General features: G+C 38.4%; 1 protein-coding gene and 1 pseudogene across 5 annotated transcripts in view; both read left to right on the forward strand.

Annotated features, from left to right (window-relative positions):
• MED13L (mediator complex subunit 13-like) overlaps positions 1-18,943 on the forward strand; it is a 269,139-nt gene that overhangs the window by 110,511 nt on the left and 139,685 nt on the right. The window lies entirely within an intron of this gene.
• On the forward strand, positions 10,470-15,356 carry LOC102263593 (annotated as a pseudogene).

An 18,943-nucleotide genomic window follows, 5' to 3' on the forward strand; every position in this document is an offset into this window, starting at 1 on the left:
TGGTTGGAAGTTAATTTGCATATCACCCTGATTAGCCAATGGGAAGGGTAGCGGAGGTACGGCTAATTACCATGTTTCTCTTTTATTAGATAGGATAATTGTTAAGGGGAGAATTGAGAGTTACTAGTACACTGAAATTAAAGAAATAAACTTGAGTTTTTTAAATACTATTTTCTTTCCTTAACTTTCATGTAATTAAATAAATGAATAGGTGTGTATAGGTATATGCATACATATGCATGAATGAAAACAAATGACTTTTAACACTAAATGTTGCCAAATTTGACAACTATAGTGAAGTGAGGTGCTGCTTTTAGTATGTGAAATGATACATGATATTAGGGCTTTAGAAACAGACTATTCTTTGCATTTGTAGTAGGAAAAGAAAAAGCTGTTTTTGATAACTTTTTGACTCACTACCATTTCATTTTTGTCAAAACCTGGTATATTATATTGCATTAGCCACTCTTTTTTCTATAGTACAAGCTTTCAAACTAAGCACAGAGTTTGCATAGTAAATAGTTGTTGAATATTAGTTAAATGGATGTATGTCTTACTGTCTCTGACGGCATGGATCCAGGGTGTATTATTTTTTTTTTATTTCTCTAGTAATACCTTCTTGCACATAGTAGACATACCATAAATATTTGAGAGAAAGTTGTCTTTGTTGTAATAGGCAAATATTTGGTACTTTTTGTGTATACTTTTAGACTATGGCCACTCTTCATGAGTTGGTGCTATTTAAAGTAATTTTTATCAACATTTAAAGTAATTTTCTTGCTGGCATTTTAAAAACTTGTCACAAATAGGAAAGAGTACATTTTTTTCTTATTTTTTGAATTGTTTAGCTATTGCAGAGAATCTGGAACCTGCTGTTAAAACTTGTTACTATTGTGTTGGAAATTTAAAAACTTTTCCCTCAATAATTGATAAAGTATTCTAAGTAGTTACTCAGGAACTACTATATGCTATTTACTCTGAAAACCAAATAGCAGCAGGAGAGAACATAGAAGACTCTCAGGACTGGAAGGGAACTCAAAGGTGAGCTAGGCCAAGCATCCAGCTGCCTTGGGACTCAGCTCCAGAAAATCTACCTTAAGTTGTTTTTCAGCCTGTGATAAGGAAAGCTTTGTAGCAAATCTTCATATGTATCCTTTCTTAAAGGATACTTAGTGATTAAGTGTCAGGAGTCCTTGTATCAGACAGGTATTAATTTGTTGATCTATACATGAGGTTGATAAACCAATTTTATTTAAATGACCTTAGGAAGTTAATGGGATCATAATATGAAGTTAGTGTACTGACAACGGAGTGCTCTGCCATGCTATGTTGTTAGACACAGATTCATGTAATGACCTTCGTAAGTGTAATGGGATGAATTAAGTGGGGCAACTACATGGCAGAAACACTGCAGTGATGTCATGAAGTGCAGTTTGAAGTGGTATAGCATAGATGTTGTCTATTAGATAGCAAATAATTAAATACCTGAGATTTATTAGCATGCCACAGGCTAACTGCTTATGTGCACAGACTATCAGAATCTTTTATGGAACATTTACTCTTACTGTTTTAGGTACCTTTAGATATTATCTCAGTTAATCCTTAAATGTCTCTCCATGAAGTAGCTGCAGCTTTAAATATGATTCATTTATAGTGGCTACTCATAGTGAATTCATAGTAAAAAGTACAGCAGGTGAATTATCTATATATATAAAAGCCTAAGCAACCAAACGACCAGTTGATTGGTCGCTGTGACGTGCACTGACCACCAGGGGACAGATGCTCAATGCACAGGATCAGGCTCCCTGTTGTCTGGATCAGGCCTGTGGGGATCGGGCTGAAACCGGCTATCCGACATCCCCAGATTGTGAGAGGGCACAGACCAGGTGAGGGACCCCACCAGTACACGAATCCATGCACCGGGCCTCTAGTTAGTTATATTAGCCAAATTGATTAACCATTAACACAGAGGATATATATTGAGAATGCTTTGAGCAAAAATTCCATGTTTTGGGGTAAGTTCTCTCATTAAAAGATTTTTGTGTGTGTTTGTGTGTGAAAATAGATTTTGGTTAAAGATCCTCAAACCAAACTCAGTGTTGGAAACATGAAGAATTTCAGAAAAGGAATCCAAACTCTTAGTGTTGGATGTTGGGAGCTGAGGGCTGGAGACAGGGCTTTTCAGGAATAATTGAGCACCAACTTTTCTTTCTCACCCTAGGTGAGGATGTGGCCTTGTTGATGCTGAGTTAGATTTAAGAATCAGGAGTGTCTATTGTCAGACATTAATTTAAAGGAGTCATGGTGTGAGTATTTCATAAATGGTGAGTTAAACATTTGGAACAGTAGAATAGCAAGAATTTCTCATCGTAGTCAGGACCCTTTCTTGTGTGTGGCATATGGAACCCAAGGGAGAAGAAAAAGGCAAGCAAAGATACACTGCATATGTGCCTATTCTGTGGCTCTGTGTAGCCACCTGGCTTTTATTAAGTTCTGTAGCACTGGCTAAATAATTGGGAATCTGAAGGAGGTGTATGTATGTGTGTGGTCTCTTTTAGCTAATCCATAACCTGTTTTTATAATGGTAAAAATTGCTATGATTTTCTTTGTGCTTGGAAATAGATTTTGTATACTCATTTTACATTTTTTAGTATTTGTAACTTTAATATTTGTCCAACTTCTAATATGTTGTTTATGAACGCATCAGGGTTCAGAGACATGAAGAAAGTATTCTCATTTTCTCTTTTTTTCTTGCCTCTTCAACCCCCTGCAGTTTGCTTATTTTATAGCAATAGATAGCAAGCATGGTGGTTATATATCTCTAGCTTAGACCACAAAATCAATTAATGCATAATTTAATTGAAACATTTTAGAAGAAGGGAGGTCTCAGATAAGAATAATGGAGGTGAGTTAGTTACAAGTGGAAGTGTAAATTAAGGTACTATCAACTGTTATGGGCAAGATGGAAACCTAACTGGTATATTTAACATTTCTGTAAGGGAACAAAGTTTTGAATTCCAAGTCAGCGATTTACAAATAATGTTGGAACACAACCCATTTGTAGTTGAGATCTGTCTAAGCCAACTTTAAAGAAGCAAGGGTATGCTTAAATTTCCATGGCTCTGGTGATCATTGCTTCTTTTTAGTTAATTTGTGACCAAGAAATAATATTGCGTTGTATTTCATTTGTTATATGCATTAAATGTGGTATAATTTTCTGTGTACATTGATGTGGCAAAGTAGCACATGGCCTCATTTAATTTGACACCAAGAGAGGAAGAAAAATACTCAGCGTTGGGTAAATTCTAAAATTTCCTTTTGTGTTCTGCTCCCCCACTTCCAGAACAAAAACAAACAATACAGGCAAAACAAAAACAAGAAACTTTTCCAAGCAATTTTGTAACTTTTTTGGGGGGGAACATGTACAAGTATGCTATGTGAAAAAAATGCTCTTGCCACATTTTACAATTAAGAAGTGACAGTTGCTTTAGCCCGGTGGCTTAGTTGGAGCGTCGTCCATACATACGCCAGAAAGATTGCAGGTTATAATTCTGGTCAGGGCACATACCTAGGTTGCGGTTCTGAGCCAACCAGTTGATTGTTCCTCCCTCCCTCCCTCCCTCCCTTCTTCCCTTTCTCCCTTCCTCCCTCTTTAAAATCAATAAACATATCCTTGGTGAGGATTAAAAAAAAAGACGTGTCAGTGATCAGAGATGGCTTTATCACATGTGTGTTTAGTTTAGATCAGCCGTGGGCAAACTACGGCCCGCGGGCTGGATCCGGCCCGTTTGAAATGAATAAAACTAAAAAAAAAAAAAAGACCGTACCCTTTTATGTAATGATGTTTACTTTGAATTTATATTAGTTCACACAAACACTCCATCCATGCTTTTGTTCCGGCCCTCCGGTCCAGTTTAAGAACCCATTGTGGCCCTCGAGTCAAAAAGTTTGCCCACCCCTGGTTTAGATGCTAAATCACTTTCTAGGAGGTTAATCATAATACTGATCATCCTGACAGAGGAAATGTGAGAACTTTAGAGGCATACTATATTTGGAAAGTTTCCTGGGGTTCTTTGGTATTTCCATCTTTTGCCAAAATGTTTATTCTACAGTGTGTAAACAGTAAGGAAAATAAAATAAATCTGGGCATTTCATAATCAGTGGTTAGCTACTTATGTAGCTCAAAATTAAGCAATCAGCACCGATTATAGAGTCACTTGGCGGAGAGCAAACCTGTAATTCTTTTTTACACTGAAGCCAACAGAGCCTGAACCCACAAAGCTTGTCAGTAGATAAGATAAAAAATAGGCAGTTTTGAATTTACTTGCTTGATCTAAGCATAAGGAAGAGCTTGACTGCTTGCAGTTCTATTCTCTAAAGACACTAAAAATAGTTCTAATTTAAAAAATATATCATTCTAACATGATGGCCAGTGTAACATATTTGGCTTCAATTCACATTGCTTTAAAATGTAGGTATTATAAAAGTGTCACTTTATTTTTATACACACATACACACACGCATGAATTGTGCATACTTGAACTTAAAAATAATCAAGAAATCAACAGTAGTCTTGAACTTTTAATGTAGTCTTTTATCTTGAATAAGAAACAGCTATAAAACTATTGCTGTATGCTTGTTTGATAATAGGAGTCATTTACTGACAAATATTTAACTGCCACTACTTACTAGGCACTGGGAATAAAATAGAGAAGAAAAGATACTAAAATCTTAGTTGTTGTGGACTTTAATTTTTAGTAGGGGATAGGGGAGATAGTAAAGAAATAAACACATAAAATCAAGTATGTCAGATGTTGCTTAGTGTCATGGAGAAAAATGAAGCAAGGTGGCATTTGAGCAGAGACCTGAAGAAGATATGGGGAAAACCATGTGGATGGATAATTTTCAGAAGAGCATATCAGAAAGAGAGAACAGCAGATGCAAAGGCCCTTGAGGTGGAGAGTGCTTGTTGACCTGATGGTGGACTATGTCGAGTGGAGTGAGTGTGGGGAAGAGGATGGCTGAAGTTGGGGTAGGATATACGGGAGTCAGTTCACAAAGGGTGTTAAAGACAGAACTTTTCTCTGAGTTGGGAAGCATTGAAGGGTTCTGAGCAAAGGAATGAGGTGACGTAACTTTTTTAAAGGCTCATCCTAGCTACTGTGTGGAGGGTAGACTGTGTTGGGAGTGGGAAGGAGTGGGGAAGGCCCAGAACCAGGGAAGCTGTTGTTATAGTGATCCAGGTAAACCCTGGTGGTGGTGGGAGTGGTGAGGATGGTAAGAAGTGGTCATATTGTAGATACTATTTTGAAGGTAAGAGCTGGCAAACTTGGATGTGTGGTATGTGAGATTGCAAGTATAAGGCAAAAATTTGAATATGTTTATAGGAATTGCCATAGCTTTTTGATAGTGCTCAGTTATTTTATTATAGAAATAATTTGAAAAATCTGAATTCGAAGGAATAGTTACATTTTCAGTTCCTTTTGCACATTTTATATTTGAGATTATTTGTGTAACTCCACTTATGTGTCAGATTTTTATGTGTGAGTATACAAAATCAAGTTCAGGATTATAATGCAGTGTACTGCTACTGCCACCTAATGTTTATAACCATTCATTTATATAATTACAATAACTGGTTATGCATAGCTTTAATATTGGTTTGAAACAGTGTTAACAGGTTAATTAAAGCTTATTTAATTGCCTTCATATTAGGTTTCTGGTATGGATATTTAATATGGTAATTGAATTGTCTAGAAATAAGGTTGTAGATTGAAGATTACTTTCATTGGTATCTTGATCTCTGTATTGAATTCAGTTCAACAAATATTTATTGTGCTCAGTTCCTTCATCTCTCTGCCTTTATGGTTAAATTCTAATGGGTATGGGACAGGTTTTAAAAAAGTAAGCAAATAATGAAATAGTAGTTGAAGATAACAAACAGGACAACAGATACAGACACCGTGGATATGAAATTTAGAGTCGAACAGGAAGGTGAACATTTAAAAAGTAATTTGATTAAAATGTGATGACTATTATTTTAGCCCCCTTTTTCTTTGCTGCATATGAATAACAGTAGTTAAAAACTATTCAAAATAAGTTAAAATGTTGTAGGAATAGTGTTAGTAATGTGATAGTTTCCAAGTCAGTGCTGAGTTGGATCTCTGCTATTGCAAGACATTTAACTTTAGCAATGGTCTATTGAGGATTATGGTTTCAGACCAGTTTTTTTTAAAAATATATTTTATTGATTTTTTGCAGAGAAGAAGGGAGAGAGGTAGAGAGTTAGAAACATTGATGAGAGAGAAACATTGATCAGCTGCCTCCTGCACATCTCCCACTGGGGATGTGCTCGCAACCAAGGTACATGCCCTTGACCGGAATCGAACCCGGGACCTTTCAGTCCGCAGGCCGACGCTCTATCCACTGAGCCAAACCGGTTTTGGCAAATATATTTTATTGATTTTTTACAGAGAGGAAGGGAGAGGGATAGAGAGTTAGAAACATTGATGAGAGAGAAACATTGATCAGCTGCCTCCTGCACATCTCCCACTGGGGATGTGCTCGCAACCAAGGTACATGCCCTTGACCGGAATCGAACCCGGGACCTTTCAGTCCGCAGGCCGACGCTCTATCCACTGAGCCAAACCGGTTTTGGCAAATATATTTTATTGATTTTTTACAGAGAGGAAGGGAGAGGGATAGAGAGTTAGAAACATTGATGAGAGAGAAACATTGATCAGCTGCCTCCTGCACATCTCCCACTGGGGATGTGCTCGCAACCAAGGTACATGCCCTTGACCGGAATCGAACCCGGGACCTTTCAGTCCGCAGGCCGACGCTCTATCCACTGAGCCAAACCGGTTTTGGCAAATATATTTTATTGATTTTTTACAGAGAGGAAGGGAGAGGGATAGAGAGTTAGAAACATTGATGAGAGAGAAACATTGATCAGCTGCCTCCTGCACATCTCCCACTGGGGATGTGCTCGCAACCAAGGTACATGCCCTTGACCGGAATCGAACCCGGGACCTTTCAGTCCGCAGGCCGACGCTCTATCCACTGAGCCAAACCGGTTTTGGCAAATATATTTTATTGATTTTTTACAGAGAGGAAGGGAGAGGGATAGAGAGTTAGAAACATTGATGAGAGAGAAACATTGATCAGCTGCCTCCTGCACACCCCCTACTGGGGATGTGCCTGCAACCAAGGTACATGCCCTTGACTGGAATCGAACCTGGGACCCTTCAGCCCCCAGGCCGATGCTTTATCCAGTGAGCCAAACCAGCTAGGGCTCAGACCAGTTTTAATAATTATCTGCTCTTCTGTGTTCTTTTTTTTTGTGATTAGACATGACTGTGATGGCTTGCTATCTCAAACATGCCCTTCTCCACTTCCAAGATAGCAATATTTATGAGGGATGAAATGATTTTTGTTTACATGCGCATATATCTGTAAGACTTCCTCATTTGTTAATGTGAAACTAGAGCTCTGAAGATGATGCTAAAAGAAATAAGAGCATCGTTAATAAATTCTGAAGATGGTTGTAACAGATACTTAATGAATGTTTAATGTGTCCCAGGAAATGTTCTGGGTACTGGGGATGTAGTCTTCAAACAAAGCAGGCAAATCTTTGCCTTCATTAAGCTTACATTCTAGTGGGGGAAGGAGTGAGGAGAGATAGACAAATATGTAGTATGTCAGATGGTGGTAAGCGCTTGGAGGAAAATAAAGTAGGATGAGGATAGAGCATGCTGGAAAATAGGAGTGAGATTGCTTTTTATTTCATGCAGGGTTTTTTTTTATGGTATTTTTGTTCTTAGCTGAGTTATAAAAATTGTTTTAAAGGTCCCGTCTGCTTTGAAACTGGAACAATTCACACCCATCTATTCATCTAGTAAATACTCAGCAAGCATATCATTTTGTGCTAAGTACTGTATGAAATAAAAGACATGTCTTTACCCTTAAGGAGCCTTAAGTCAGATTGGGAAGATATTAAGCAAAATAACATTTTATGGTAATTGTAGAAGAGTCATTTATCATTTTTTTTAAATCTTTTTTCTTGGAAAAAGGTAAGCATAACAAAACATTTTAGCTTTGACTTCAAATGACAAATTATTTCACTTATAAACTGGGACCCCCTTGGTGGGATTATAATACTGACCTCTGAAAAGCAAGGTTTTCTATGGAGATTGTGATATCCTTCTTGGGGGGGGGGGGGGGGGGGGGAGGAGGAGAATCTGCATTATGATGCATTATTTCCTGCTCACTGTAATTTGGAAAACCTACCAAGTTATTATTAATCTTTATTGAATCACTGTTTGCTTTATCTTTTAGTTTACATAATCACTAAGATATTGGGCACTGCATAAAGTCCCCTTTCTTCAAAGTTTGAAATATTGGCATAAAGTTTGAGAAACATGCTTTATGATGCTCTTGATTCAAAAGGCCTTTGGTTAACAGTGTGAAGGCTTGGCATATCATTGCATTTTCTGGGGGTTTTGTTTGTTTGTTTGTTGTTGTTTTTTTAAATGAAAACCCAGTGTCTCATCTACAGTCCATCCTTTTCTGGATCACTTTGTTACAACTAAGGTGGTAATCATTGTGGATTCAGAGAATACAGAAATATTCTTCAGTGATGTTATGGTTTTGTGGTGTCCTCCATTAACCAAAATGTATTAATTGCTCTGAATTTCAGCATTTTCTTGTCAAATAGGCATTTAAATGTGGTTTGATTTGAAAACACAAGCACTTTTTATTTTAGATACTAAAAAAAAAAAAAATCCCAAGGCAGAGATTTTAGTTTTCTTAAAATACCTTGAACTGTACTGTCTCAGAACTACATTGATTAAAAAAAAACCCAAACAGAATTTTTAAAAAATGCTACAGAATAAAGCTTTCACACCTTTCAATTCCAGTTTGTAACCTTTGCTTACAATTATCTGGTAGATCACAGTATGGCAGATTTTTTTTAAGGTATTATGACTTGACCAAGGTTTAGATACGTGTTAATTGAGCTTCCCCAGATTTATTCTAATGGCCACAAACAAAATATCTGGTATGGAAAGATAGTAACGTAATTCACCACCCACCTCACTGAGACATAAAACTCTAGGGCTAGGTGGAACCAGTAACAAGATGCTGCAGCTTTGGGAGCATTCCAGCTTAGCCTCTGCTTCTCTTGCAGAATAGGCATTGAGAGAGAATTCCAGGGACCACCCAAGAGGTCTTCGGTTCTTTCACTTTATAGTCTTTTCCCTTCCAGCCTTCCATGTTATTACCATCCCATTCTCTATCCTGTTCTCCAGTCTGTATCCCTAACATCATCAACAAACTCTGATATGTGTATATAAAATAATCCCTTGAAAACCATGGAAATTATCATTGCTTCCTATGGCTAAGCTGTAAATACCTATAGAATGGGGACTATGTTTTATAAAATTTATTTTGTGGAGTAATTAAACCTTTTAAGATTTTAACTACTATAAAATTTAAATGGCTTATTTTTTCTTTATGTCAGTGTAAAAGTATGGCAACCTATATTAAGCTCTTACTATTTTCCAACGTATAATACTATATTCTTTAGATAAAGAAGAGCTATATAAATTAGATTGTTCTTATTCTCAAAAAATGTAATCTAGATGGAGTCAGAATAGCATTGGGTGCAGTGTGTTGTTTCTCAATCTTCAACATATATAATCTATCTATATAAACAGGGAATATGCTCATTAGCCAAACATCACGACCCACCGCTCAGGAGGAGATGCGCTCAGATGGGCTGGACTGCGTGCCGCCCACACCCCAGTGGCCATGGGGAGGCTGGGCTGGGGGCGGGCCAGAGTGGAGACACAGCACACAGGAGCGCCTGCCCCCACCCCAGTGGACACAACCGGCCATGGGGAGGCTGGGCTGGGGGCAGGCCAGAGTGGAGACACAGCACACAGGAGCTCCTGCCCCCACCCCAGTGGACACAACGCGGCGGCCGGTGTTATGTGGGTCCCGGCCCCTCGCGGGGTGCCTCCTCATGCGATTTCAATTGCGCGCTGAGCCTCTAGTAAGAATATACCTGGGAAGCTTGTCAGTAAATTTTCAAGCCCATCTTCTTCATATTTTAATGTAATTTGGCGTGCCTGAGAATTTCTGTGTAACTTTTATACTCCCTGTGATTCTTAAGAGTTTTCAAAGGCCCATGCTTTCATTAACACGAGTATTATAAAAAAATACCAGAGTTTTTTTTAATATCTAGCTCATTTGTTAGCTTTTTGGTCTTGAAAAATTACATAAAACCTGTTACCTCAATTTCTGTATCTTTAAAATGGAGATTGTTAGGGAGAGTGCATTTTGTACTTGGAACTTTAATCATCACTAGGTAAATGATAGCTGCTGCCATTGTCACCATCACACCACCATCACTGTTGTCATCTCATCACCAGCCATCTTGGTGACAAGAACACACAAAATAGCTAACAATGTCTGCCAGCTTGCCTAGAAATGGTGGAGACAATATCTGGCAGAATAAGAGATTTTCAAAGGAATCTGGGCTCAAATGGTTTGGGGTATTCATTTACAGAGATGGCACTCAAATTAGATTTTAAAGAGTGAAAAAGATTTCCACAACTAAAGACAAAATTGGAAGGTGAAGACTATGCCGTAAAATACAGAATTGTTTTAAAATAACTTACTTTTGGTTATTTACCTCAGTTATATTCTGTTTACGCTAATTTAAAGTAATTGACATAGGTCAGTTGATATCTTAAGTTTACTAAGAAAAACAAAATGTTGATAAAAATGTACGTATAATGTATTAAAATTGTATGATGTGAAAGTCACCAATTTATATTCACCATTGTTAATGAAAACATTTTATTATATAAACATGAGAGGCCCGGTGCACAAATTCGTGCACGGGTGGGGTCCCACTGGCCCACCCCAATGGGGCCATCTGGGGGAAGGGGCCACAGGTGGTTGACCGGCTGGCCCTGCCCCAGATTGGGGTGTGGGGACCAATCGGGGGGCGGGGCCAGCCAGGGGGAGGGGCCATGGGCGGTTGGCCGGCTGGCCCTGCCCCCGATTGGGGTGTTGGGGGTCATTAGGGGTCCGGGTCAGTCAGGGAGTGGGGGGCCAACCAGGCCCAGATCAGGCTGGTCGGCTGCCACAGTGCACGTCATTGCAACCGGTCATTCTGGTTGTTCTGTTCGTTCCACCGTTCCGATCGCTGGGCTTTTATATATACTAGTATAGATAGATTTTAGAGACTTGGACACTACTAATTTGGAATAAATGCCTTATGCTTATAGCATAAATAATTATAAAACAAGCAATTTTGTAGGTGAAATATAACTGTCAAAATGATATAAGCAATAAAAATGCGGATTTACAACATAGTATTTTATGCTACCTGATATTTACTTGAATGAAACTTTCTGCTCATAGCAAGAATTTGGTCCTGTCTGCTTTGAAACAGATTTGTTTAATTTTGCCCTGCCTGCTCTACTGGATGGTGTGATGACTCAGTTCTTCCACCATTTTCTCCTGTTTGAACTGCTGTAAAACTTTCTTTCACACAGCTTACTATAGCTTCATTTGGCCCTCATTTGATGGGAATTTATCATATATATTAGTATATACTAAGTCTGTGGGGGAAACACACTGAAATTTGCAGTGGCTTTCAGTTTTAAGGTCATTCTGATGAACCCAAATTATCTTTAATTTTAAAAGAATACTTACTTTTGTGAAGATACAGGATGCAAGTGTTTTGGATAGCTTAAGGATTTTCTAGAGACCCAATTTGAGGAACACTGAGTCTTTGCACTGATAGAAAGGAACCATAGCATTTAGTTCTGTTTCCTCATTTAACATCAAGAAACACACAACAGCCAAAGGGATCTTTGAAAAACTGCCCTACTTAAAGCATTACAGAGGCTTTCTTGTACCGTGAAAATAATTTCTAAGTGACTCATCAAGGCATACAAAACTCCGCATCATCTGGCTTTAGCCATCTGATCAACTTATCTCATACTTCCAAGTCCCTTCCTGCTTTAAGGACTGTATTTGCTCTTCTCCCTTTTTGGTCAGCTTTTCTCTCATGTCCTCCTGAGCCTGGCTGTTGGATAGCATTAGGTCTCAGAACAAATGCTACCTCCTTGTAGTGTCTTCCTGTTATCACCTGCTATGCAAAAAACCACCCCGCACTTGGTGGCATAAATGACAACCATTTTTTTAAAATGTTTACTGATATTGTTTGTCTCTGCACCATGATTTCTGAAACATCAGCTGGGGGAACTAGAACAATTGAATGGTTGAGTACTAGACTCATCTGGAGGCTTCTTTACTAATCTGTCTGACTTCAGGGCTCAGATGGCCCTAGGGCTGGGCTCAGCTGGGACTGCTGAGTGGAGTCCCCGTAAGTAGCCTTTCTATGTTGTCTGGGCTTCCTTTCAGCATAGAGGCCTCAGGGTAGTCAGACTCAATACATCAGGACTTCTAGAACAGGTGTACCAGTGAACAAAGTGGAAGCTGCATGATTGTATTTTATCTCCCTTAGAGATTACATGACTTCACTTTCACCCTACTTATTGGATGAAACAGTCACAAATCCTAGCCTCAAGGGGAAGAGATACAGATGCTACCTCTCAATGGGAGGAGTGCCGAAAAATTTAGGGTCTTGTTTTAAAACTGTCATATCATGTTATATAAAGTAACATCACAATTCTGCCTCCATTGACCTTCAAGCAATAATAGTTTTATTGACTACATAGCATTTACCATGGATTGGAATAATTTTATAAAATAAAACTGTTTTTTATCTGCCCCTCAATTGAAATGCAAGTTTTATGAAAATAGGGATCTCTTTCCTTCACTGCTAAATTTTTAGCTCTAGAGTAGTGCCTAGCTCATCGTAGACACTCAATAAATACTTGCATACTTGCAGGATGAATAAATACTATGTGCAGCAAAGCCACATATCCAGTTTGTATTAGAGTAGAGACCATCCTAGTAGCCTTTCTGTTATATTTCTCATAAAATTTCCTATATTGATATGTATGTTATAAATTATAAATTAAGTATTTCATTTCACTGAATCTCTATATATCTTTGTTTATGTTGTACTTAGTAATGAAATCATGTAACTTTAAAATTCAGTCTTTTTTACTGTTAATATACCACTTCTAACTTAATGGTTTATCACCCAAAGATGAATCATTCTGATTGTGTTATAGCAAAATTAGTGTGAAGTATTATAATGGTTTTGTTTTGTGAATGAGGTACTGAGTCTGTTCTATCTGGGACAGTGGTAGTACTGGATGAGTTCCTTAGTTGCAAAAAAAAACAGCTTTTTTATCATGCCCATAGACTTGGGGCGTGGGGTCAGAACTTCAGGCACAGCAGCAAGAGGGACTACCAGTTTGTGCTCCAGGAGTCTAGGGGATCCTCTGGAAAGACTCCACACTTGGGAGGGACTCTGTGGCTAGGCCTGATCTCCTCGGGAGCTGGTCGTTTTACTCCCATAGCTGGTCGTTGATACTGGCTGTTGGCTGGGACCTCAGCTGAGACAGTTGGCCAGAACAACCACAGGGGGTCTTTCCGGCTCAGTGGTTGGATTCTAAAAATGAGTCTTCCAAGAGGCAGGATATGGAGACTGACAGTATCTGAAGCTTTGACACCGTCACTTTGGCCAAATTTTGTTTGTTGAGGCAGTTCCAAAGAGCCACCTGGATTCAGGGGAGGGAACATAGACCTACCACTTGAGAGGAGACTGACAATATCACAATGTAAAAAGATCATTTAAGATAGGAGATGTTGTGACAGACGTCTATGGAAAGTAGGCTGTGTCCGTCTCCAAAACAGTGCCTGCGCCACTGGTAGGCAGAGGTGAGTCACGTGGGCCTGCCATCTCCTTCCATCTGCCCATCAACTCCCTCAAATGCCTCCACAAGGAGGTCCACAAGGCCTGCTAGTGACCGGCGCATACAAGATCACCGGCCAATCTGGGGGCGCTGGCGGCCTGTGCACCCACCTCAAGATCACAGATCTCTTGGCCATATTCTTTACTCCAAGGAGGATGCAACCAAGGGGAAATTTGCCTTTACCACTGAAGATTATGACATGTTCGAAGTGTGTTTTGAGAGCAAGGGAACAGGGCTGTTACCTGACCAACTCGTGATCCTAGACATGAAGCATGGAGTGGAGGCGAAAAATTATGAAGAGATTGCAAAAGTTTAGAAGCTCAAACCTTTAAAGGTGAGGCTACGATGCCTAGAAGACCTATCAGAATCTATCGTTAATGATTTTGCCTACATGAAGAAGCAAGAGGAGGAGATGCGCGATACCAATGAAGCAACAAACACTCGGGTCCTATACTTCAGCATCTTTTCAATGTTCTGTCTCATTGGACTAGCCACTTGGCAGGTCTTCTGCCTTTGCACTTCAAGGGCAAGAGGTTGATTGAGTAATAAGGCCTGCTCTCCTTCCACCTTTATCTCAGCCTACAGAACATCACTGGGACGTGCCTGGCCTAAGGCATCCTATCAACAGCACCATGAAGGCACGTTGGAACTTTCTTGCCAGAACTGATGTCTCTTGGTGTGGGAGGACATGGGTTACCACCTATACCCAACAAGTCTTTGAGGGACTTCTTTTTAGCTTGATAGGATTTGGACTGGTTTGCAACAATAGGACTATTATTAGAATCACCTGTGACAAAAAAATAGGGGTTACCTAGATAATGCCAAAGTCAGCATTTATACTGGGTTTCCTCGTGATTTGTTTGAACCATGATTTCTTTCCTTTTCCCACTTGCTCACCAGTTTGGGCTTCCACTCTAGTTCCTTTACCAAGATTTGAATGACCGTGTGGAACTTGTTTCATTCTCATTGTCCTCTTTGGATTTCTGTGTGAAAACACCCTTAACTTTATCTTAACCGTTAGCTGAAATGTTTAGGTAGCTTCTGGAGGTATCCTCCTTAATTTTATATCTTGTAAAAGGGTGATGGATGTTACACCTCATAAAAGTGAGCTTTGAACTACAGATAACTCTTCTTAAAAATGTTCATTTTAGAGAATTAAAACATTCGTGCTCAAAAAAAAAGGGAAAAAAAAAAAGACTGTGTCAAACTGGTGAGCTGTAACGTTGAGAGCCTGTCTGTATCCAGAGGCCTCATATTAGTCACTGTGTCCTGGAGCCTGTTAAGGCCAGTTTTTTGTTGTTGTTGATGTTTGTTTGTTTTAAAATAGAGTTGTAGTATCAACTTGATCTATAGCTATACTGGTTCTAGCTCTTCTCCACGCATAGGGAGTCCCAGATTGTTAGGAGCTCGTATTTCTTTTTTTCTCTTTTAAATTTTTATTTAAAATGAGAGAGGAGTCGGGGAGGGAAGAAGAGAGAGACAGAGAGACAGAGACATCAATTTGTTGGTGCACATATTTATACATTCACTGGTTGATTCTTTCATGTGCCCTGACCCTGATGGGGGATAGAACCCACAATCTTGGTGTATCGGGGTGACGCTTTAGCTGAGTGCCTGGCCAGGGCATCCTATTTATACTCTTATTTAGATTGAGCCTTTGCATGAAAAGTCCTACAGGCAGGAGGAGAGGGGGAGACTTAGATTTGGATTCCAGTTGAGGCAGTGCTGACAGAAAGGGTGAGTGTTGCAGGGTAAAGTACTATGTTTTATGGATGCACCTTGGGAATTTGGAAACAGGCTGCTCATGTAGTAAAATAGAGAAGTGTGGGAAGAAGAAGAAGAAAAACTGTAGGACCTACCAGAAGTCAGATCTAGTTTTGTTCAGTTGTGATAATGGCCTCTACTGGTTGGAAATTTTGCCCCTTCACTTATGTTCCTTCTATCAAATTACCAAGGACTTTTCTGTTTATGCCTTTATCACTATTAGTAAACCAGATTTACTCATGGTTGTCCAGAATCTCTAGTTCTTATTTTTCCTAATTAGAGAATTGGTACTGTGCAGCAGGTAATGTTGAATTTGTTTCCCCCAGTTAGTGTCCTCCCCCACCTTCTCCCCCACCTTGTAGCTCAGGATTGGCAAGTAGTGAAGTTGTAAAAGGAGCAGGCAGAAAGAAATGAGCATAAAGAGAACCTCATTTCCATGTATAAATAGCATACTTAATTTGATTATAAGACATTTACTCCAAGTGTTAATATTGTGTAGTATCCTAAAACAGTATTTTAAAAGAGATTTTGTGCTTTAGAGTAAGAGAATAGCATTACATTAGAGTTGTTGCAAAAATGACAAACTAATCCTCTTCTCAATAACTTGAGTAAATTTGGCAGGTTCCAGAGATGTGCAAGTAAAATAATATGGCCATACTTAACTTGGTGCTGATATTTCTAAAATGTGATTGCATTGGGATTTTGAATGTATACACATGCACACACACTTATATGTATATGCATAAATATGAAGATTTTAAAGAAAAACCAGAACCTAAAACCTGGAGTTTTATCTCTAAGCATCTGCTAAAATTGACAATTCAGTAAATCAGTGTCCAGCATAATGCAGTTTATTTGATGAGGATTATTGAAGGAAGTATCAGAATAAGTTGTACATAGTATTGTAGCAAAACTATGATTTTTTTTTCTGTTTTGCAGAAAGAATTAAATACACTTATGTTAGTGGAAGCTGCCTTTCTAATTCTGAATCTTAAAATTTTTTTATTGATTGATTTTTTTTTTTTTTTTTTTTTTTAGAGAAAGAAGCATTGATTTTTTGTTCCACTTGTTGATGCATTCATTGGTTGATTCTTGTATGTGTCCTTGCAATCTTGGCATATCAGGATGGATGATGCTCTAATCAACTGAGCTACCTGGCCAGGGCCCTCTAATTCAAATCTTTAGATAGCCTTTTCTCTTTTTAGTAGTATGTGCTTCACTGGTCCACACTCTATAGAAAGTGTTTGATTATTTTGTGTATAATTTTCATAAGTAATCACTCCCTTTACTTAGACTCTCTCTGTCCCCTCCAAAATAAACATTAGAATTGGAGGCATACAATTCTAGATTATCTTTTCCAATGGTTCACAACAGGGGATGTAAGAGGGGAATGGAGAATAAGGAGGATTTTGTCCCCCTCGGGACATTTGGCAGTGTTTGGATACATTGTTGGTTGTCACTACTCAGGGTAGAGTGCTGTTGGCATCTAATGGGTAGGCCAGAGATGCTGCTGAATATCCTGTAATACACAAATCACTCCCTTACAACAAAGAATTCTTTTGCTCAAAATGTCAATATTGCCCAACTTGTAAGACCTGAAAACCAAGCCCACAATTGATACTTTTTCTATGTACCTGGATATTTCTAGTTAAACTGGTCATGAAACTCTAATAAGACCTTTGAGCAGTATATATTTTTCATGTGTTTTAAGTGAAAAATGCCACTTTAAACATATTTGTACTTTTCCTGTTCTTCTATTCAGTTCTTAGCTTGCCCAGTTTTATTTGTCTTTTTTTTTTTTTTTTTTTTTTTTTTTTACAGTGGCATAGATACTTGCAGAGAGCTTACGTTGTACAATAATCCACATGTTCAACACCCACAGAATTGTCAAAGGACTGCATGCAGCTACTTACTGAATGCCAGGATTGCCTGCATTGTCTATTGTAGGACTTCTATAGTCACTAAATTATCAGTCCCCATACAGTACATCACAGGAAGTTGGCAGATACAATGATCCATCTGTTATCACACCCATCAAGTGCATTGGCTCAGAGGGAAAGGGCTGCAGATTGGAGCTCAGTGTGTGAGAGAAGTAGTAAGATTCCAAGATGCTTATCATTCTTTCCAGAAAGTCCTTTCTGGCCTTTTGATGAGATTGACTTGCTCATTTCTAAAACGGGCTTTCAGTTTAGCTATCATTACATTTTTATTAATATTTTCAGAAAAACTAGACATATTATCAAAGATACTTATTTTTCTGAGAATGAGGTTTCAGAATATCATTTCCCCACCTCCCCAGGATATTCTTGGTCAGATTGTCATAGAAATGAGCAGTGGAAAATTGAAACTGCACAATCTGGGGAGTTTTATTTTTAAAATAGTTGTTCTTAACCAGAACTATAGTGAAACAAGTCTAAAACATTTTTATGTTATTCCAATGTGGCAAAGACTTTTTAGTTTTTTCCCCTCAAACTTGAACAGTGTGATCAGCTTCAAAGAAGGAGGCTGTGATTTTCATAGTTTATAAGAAATGCCTAGGTAGTTGCTTGTGAGTTTAAGAAACCCACTTGTTTCCTGGAAAGTCTGAGATATTTAATGATACCAAGATCGCTTATAGTCTCTGAGATCTTTCAGACAAAAGCATTGATGCTGTGCTCAATGGTGCTTTGAAGTTTTGGCGACTACCCTGGAGGTAAATGAGCAACTGCTGATGCTTCCTATCTTGTGAATAGTCTTATTTATACAGGGCTTCCCTTGGCAAGGCATTATGTCTGGTTTGGGGAGGCAAAAATCCACTTCCAAATTACTGTCTGTGTATTATATGTCTTTGACTTAATTTAAGTTCACCTTCAAAAGGGCAAAATAGTTAGAGAAAAAATTAAACAGGACAGTGTATGACTAATTGAAAGTTAGAAGGGGCCTTGTTTTTTTCCAGACTGAAGATACAAAATGAATATGAATAGTGAATAGTTGCTTAATCAATTCAAAAGAGCCATTGTTTCTTTTTCTTCTCTATTTACCTTAATTTTTAAGCATTGCTGATGAAAATAGGATTTTTAGTAATTTAGTACAGAGTATATATAATATTTCGGTTATCCCCAATTAGATAAAATATATCTTTTAAATTGCCCCTCAAATTAAGAATTTATCACTGATCATATATCTAAGTTATACTTGATTTAAAAATAAATTTCTTCTAAAAATTTTTTGAGAGTCACAAAAATTGGGTGTCCATGAATAGGCCAGAGATTCTACAATATTTTTCTACAAAA

This window comes from Myotis brandtii, unplaced genomic scaffold, assembly GCF_000412655.1.
Source record: "Myotis brandtii unplaced genomic scaffold, ASM41265v1 scaffold181, whole genome shotgun sequence".
NCBI lineage: Eukaryota > Metazoa > Chordata > Mammalia > Chiroptera > Vespertilionidae > Myotis > Myotis brandtii.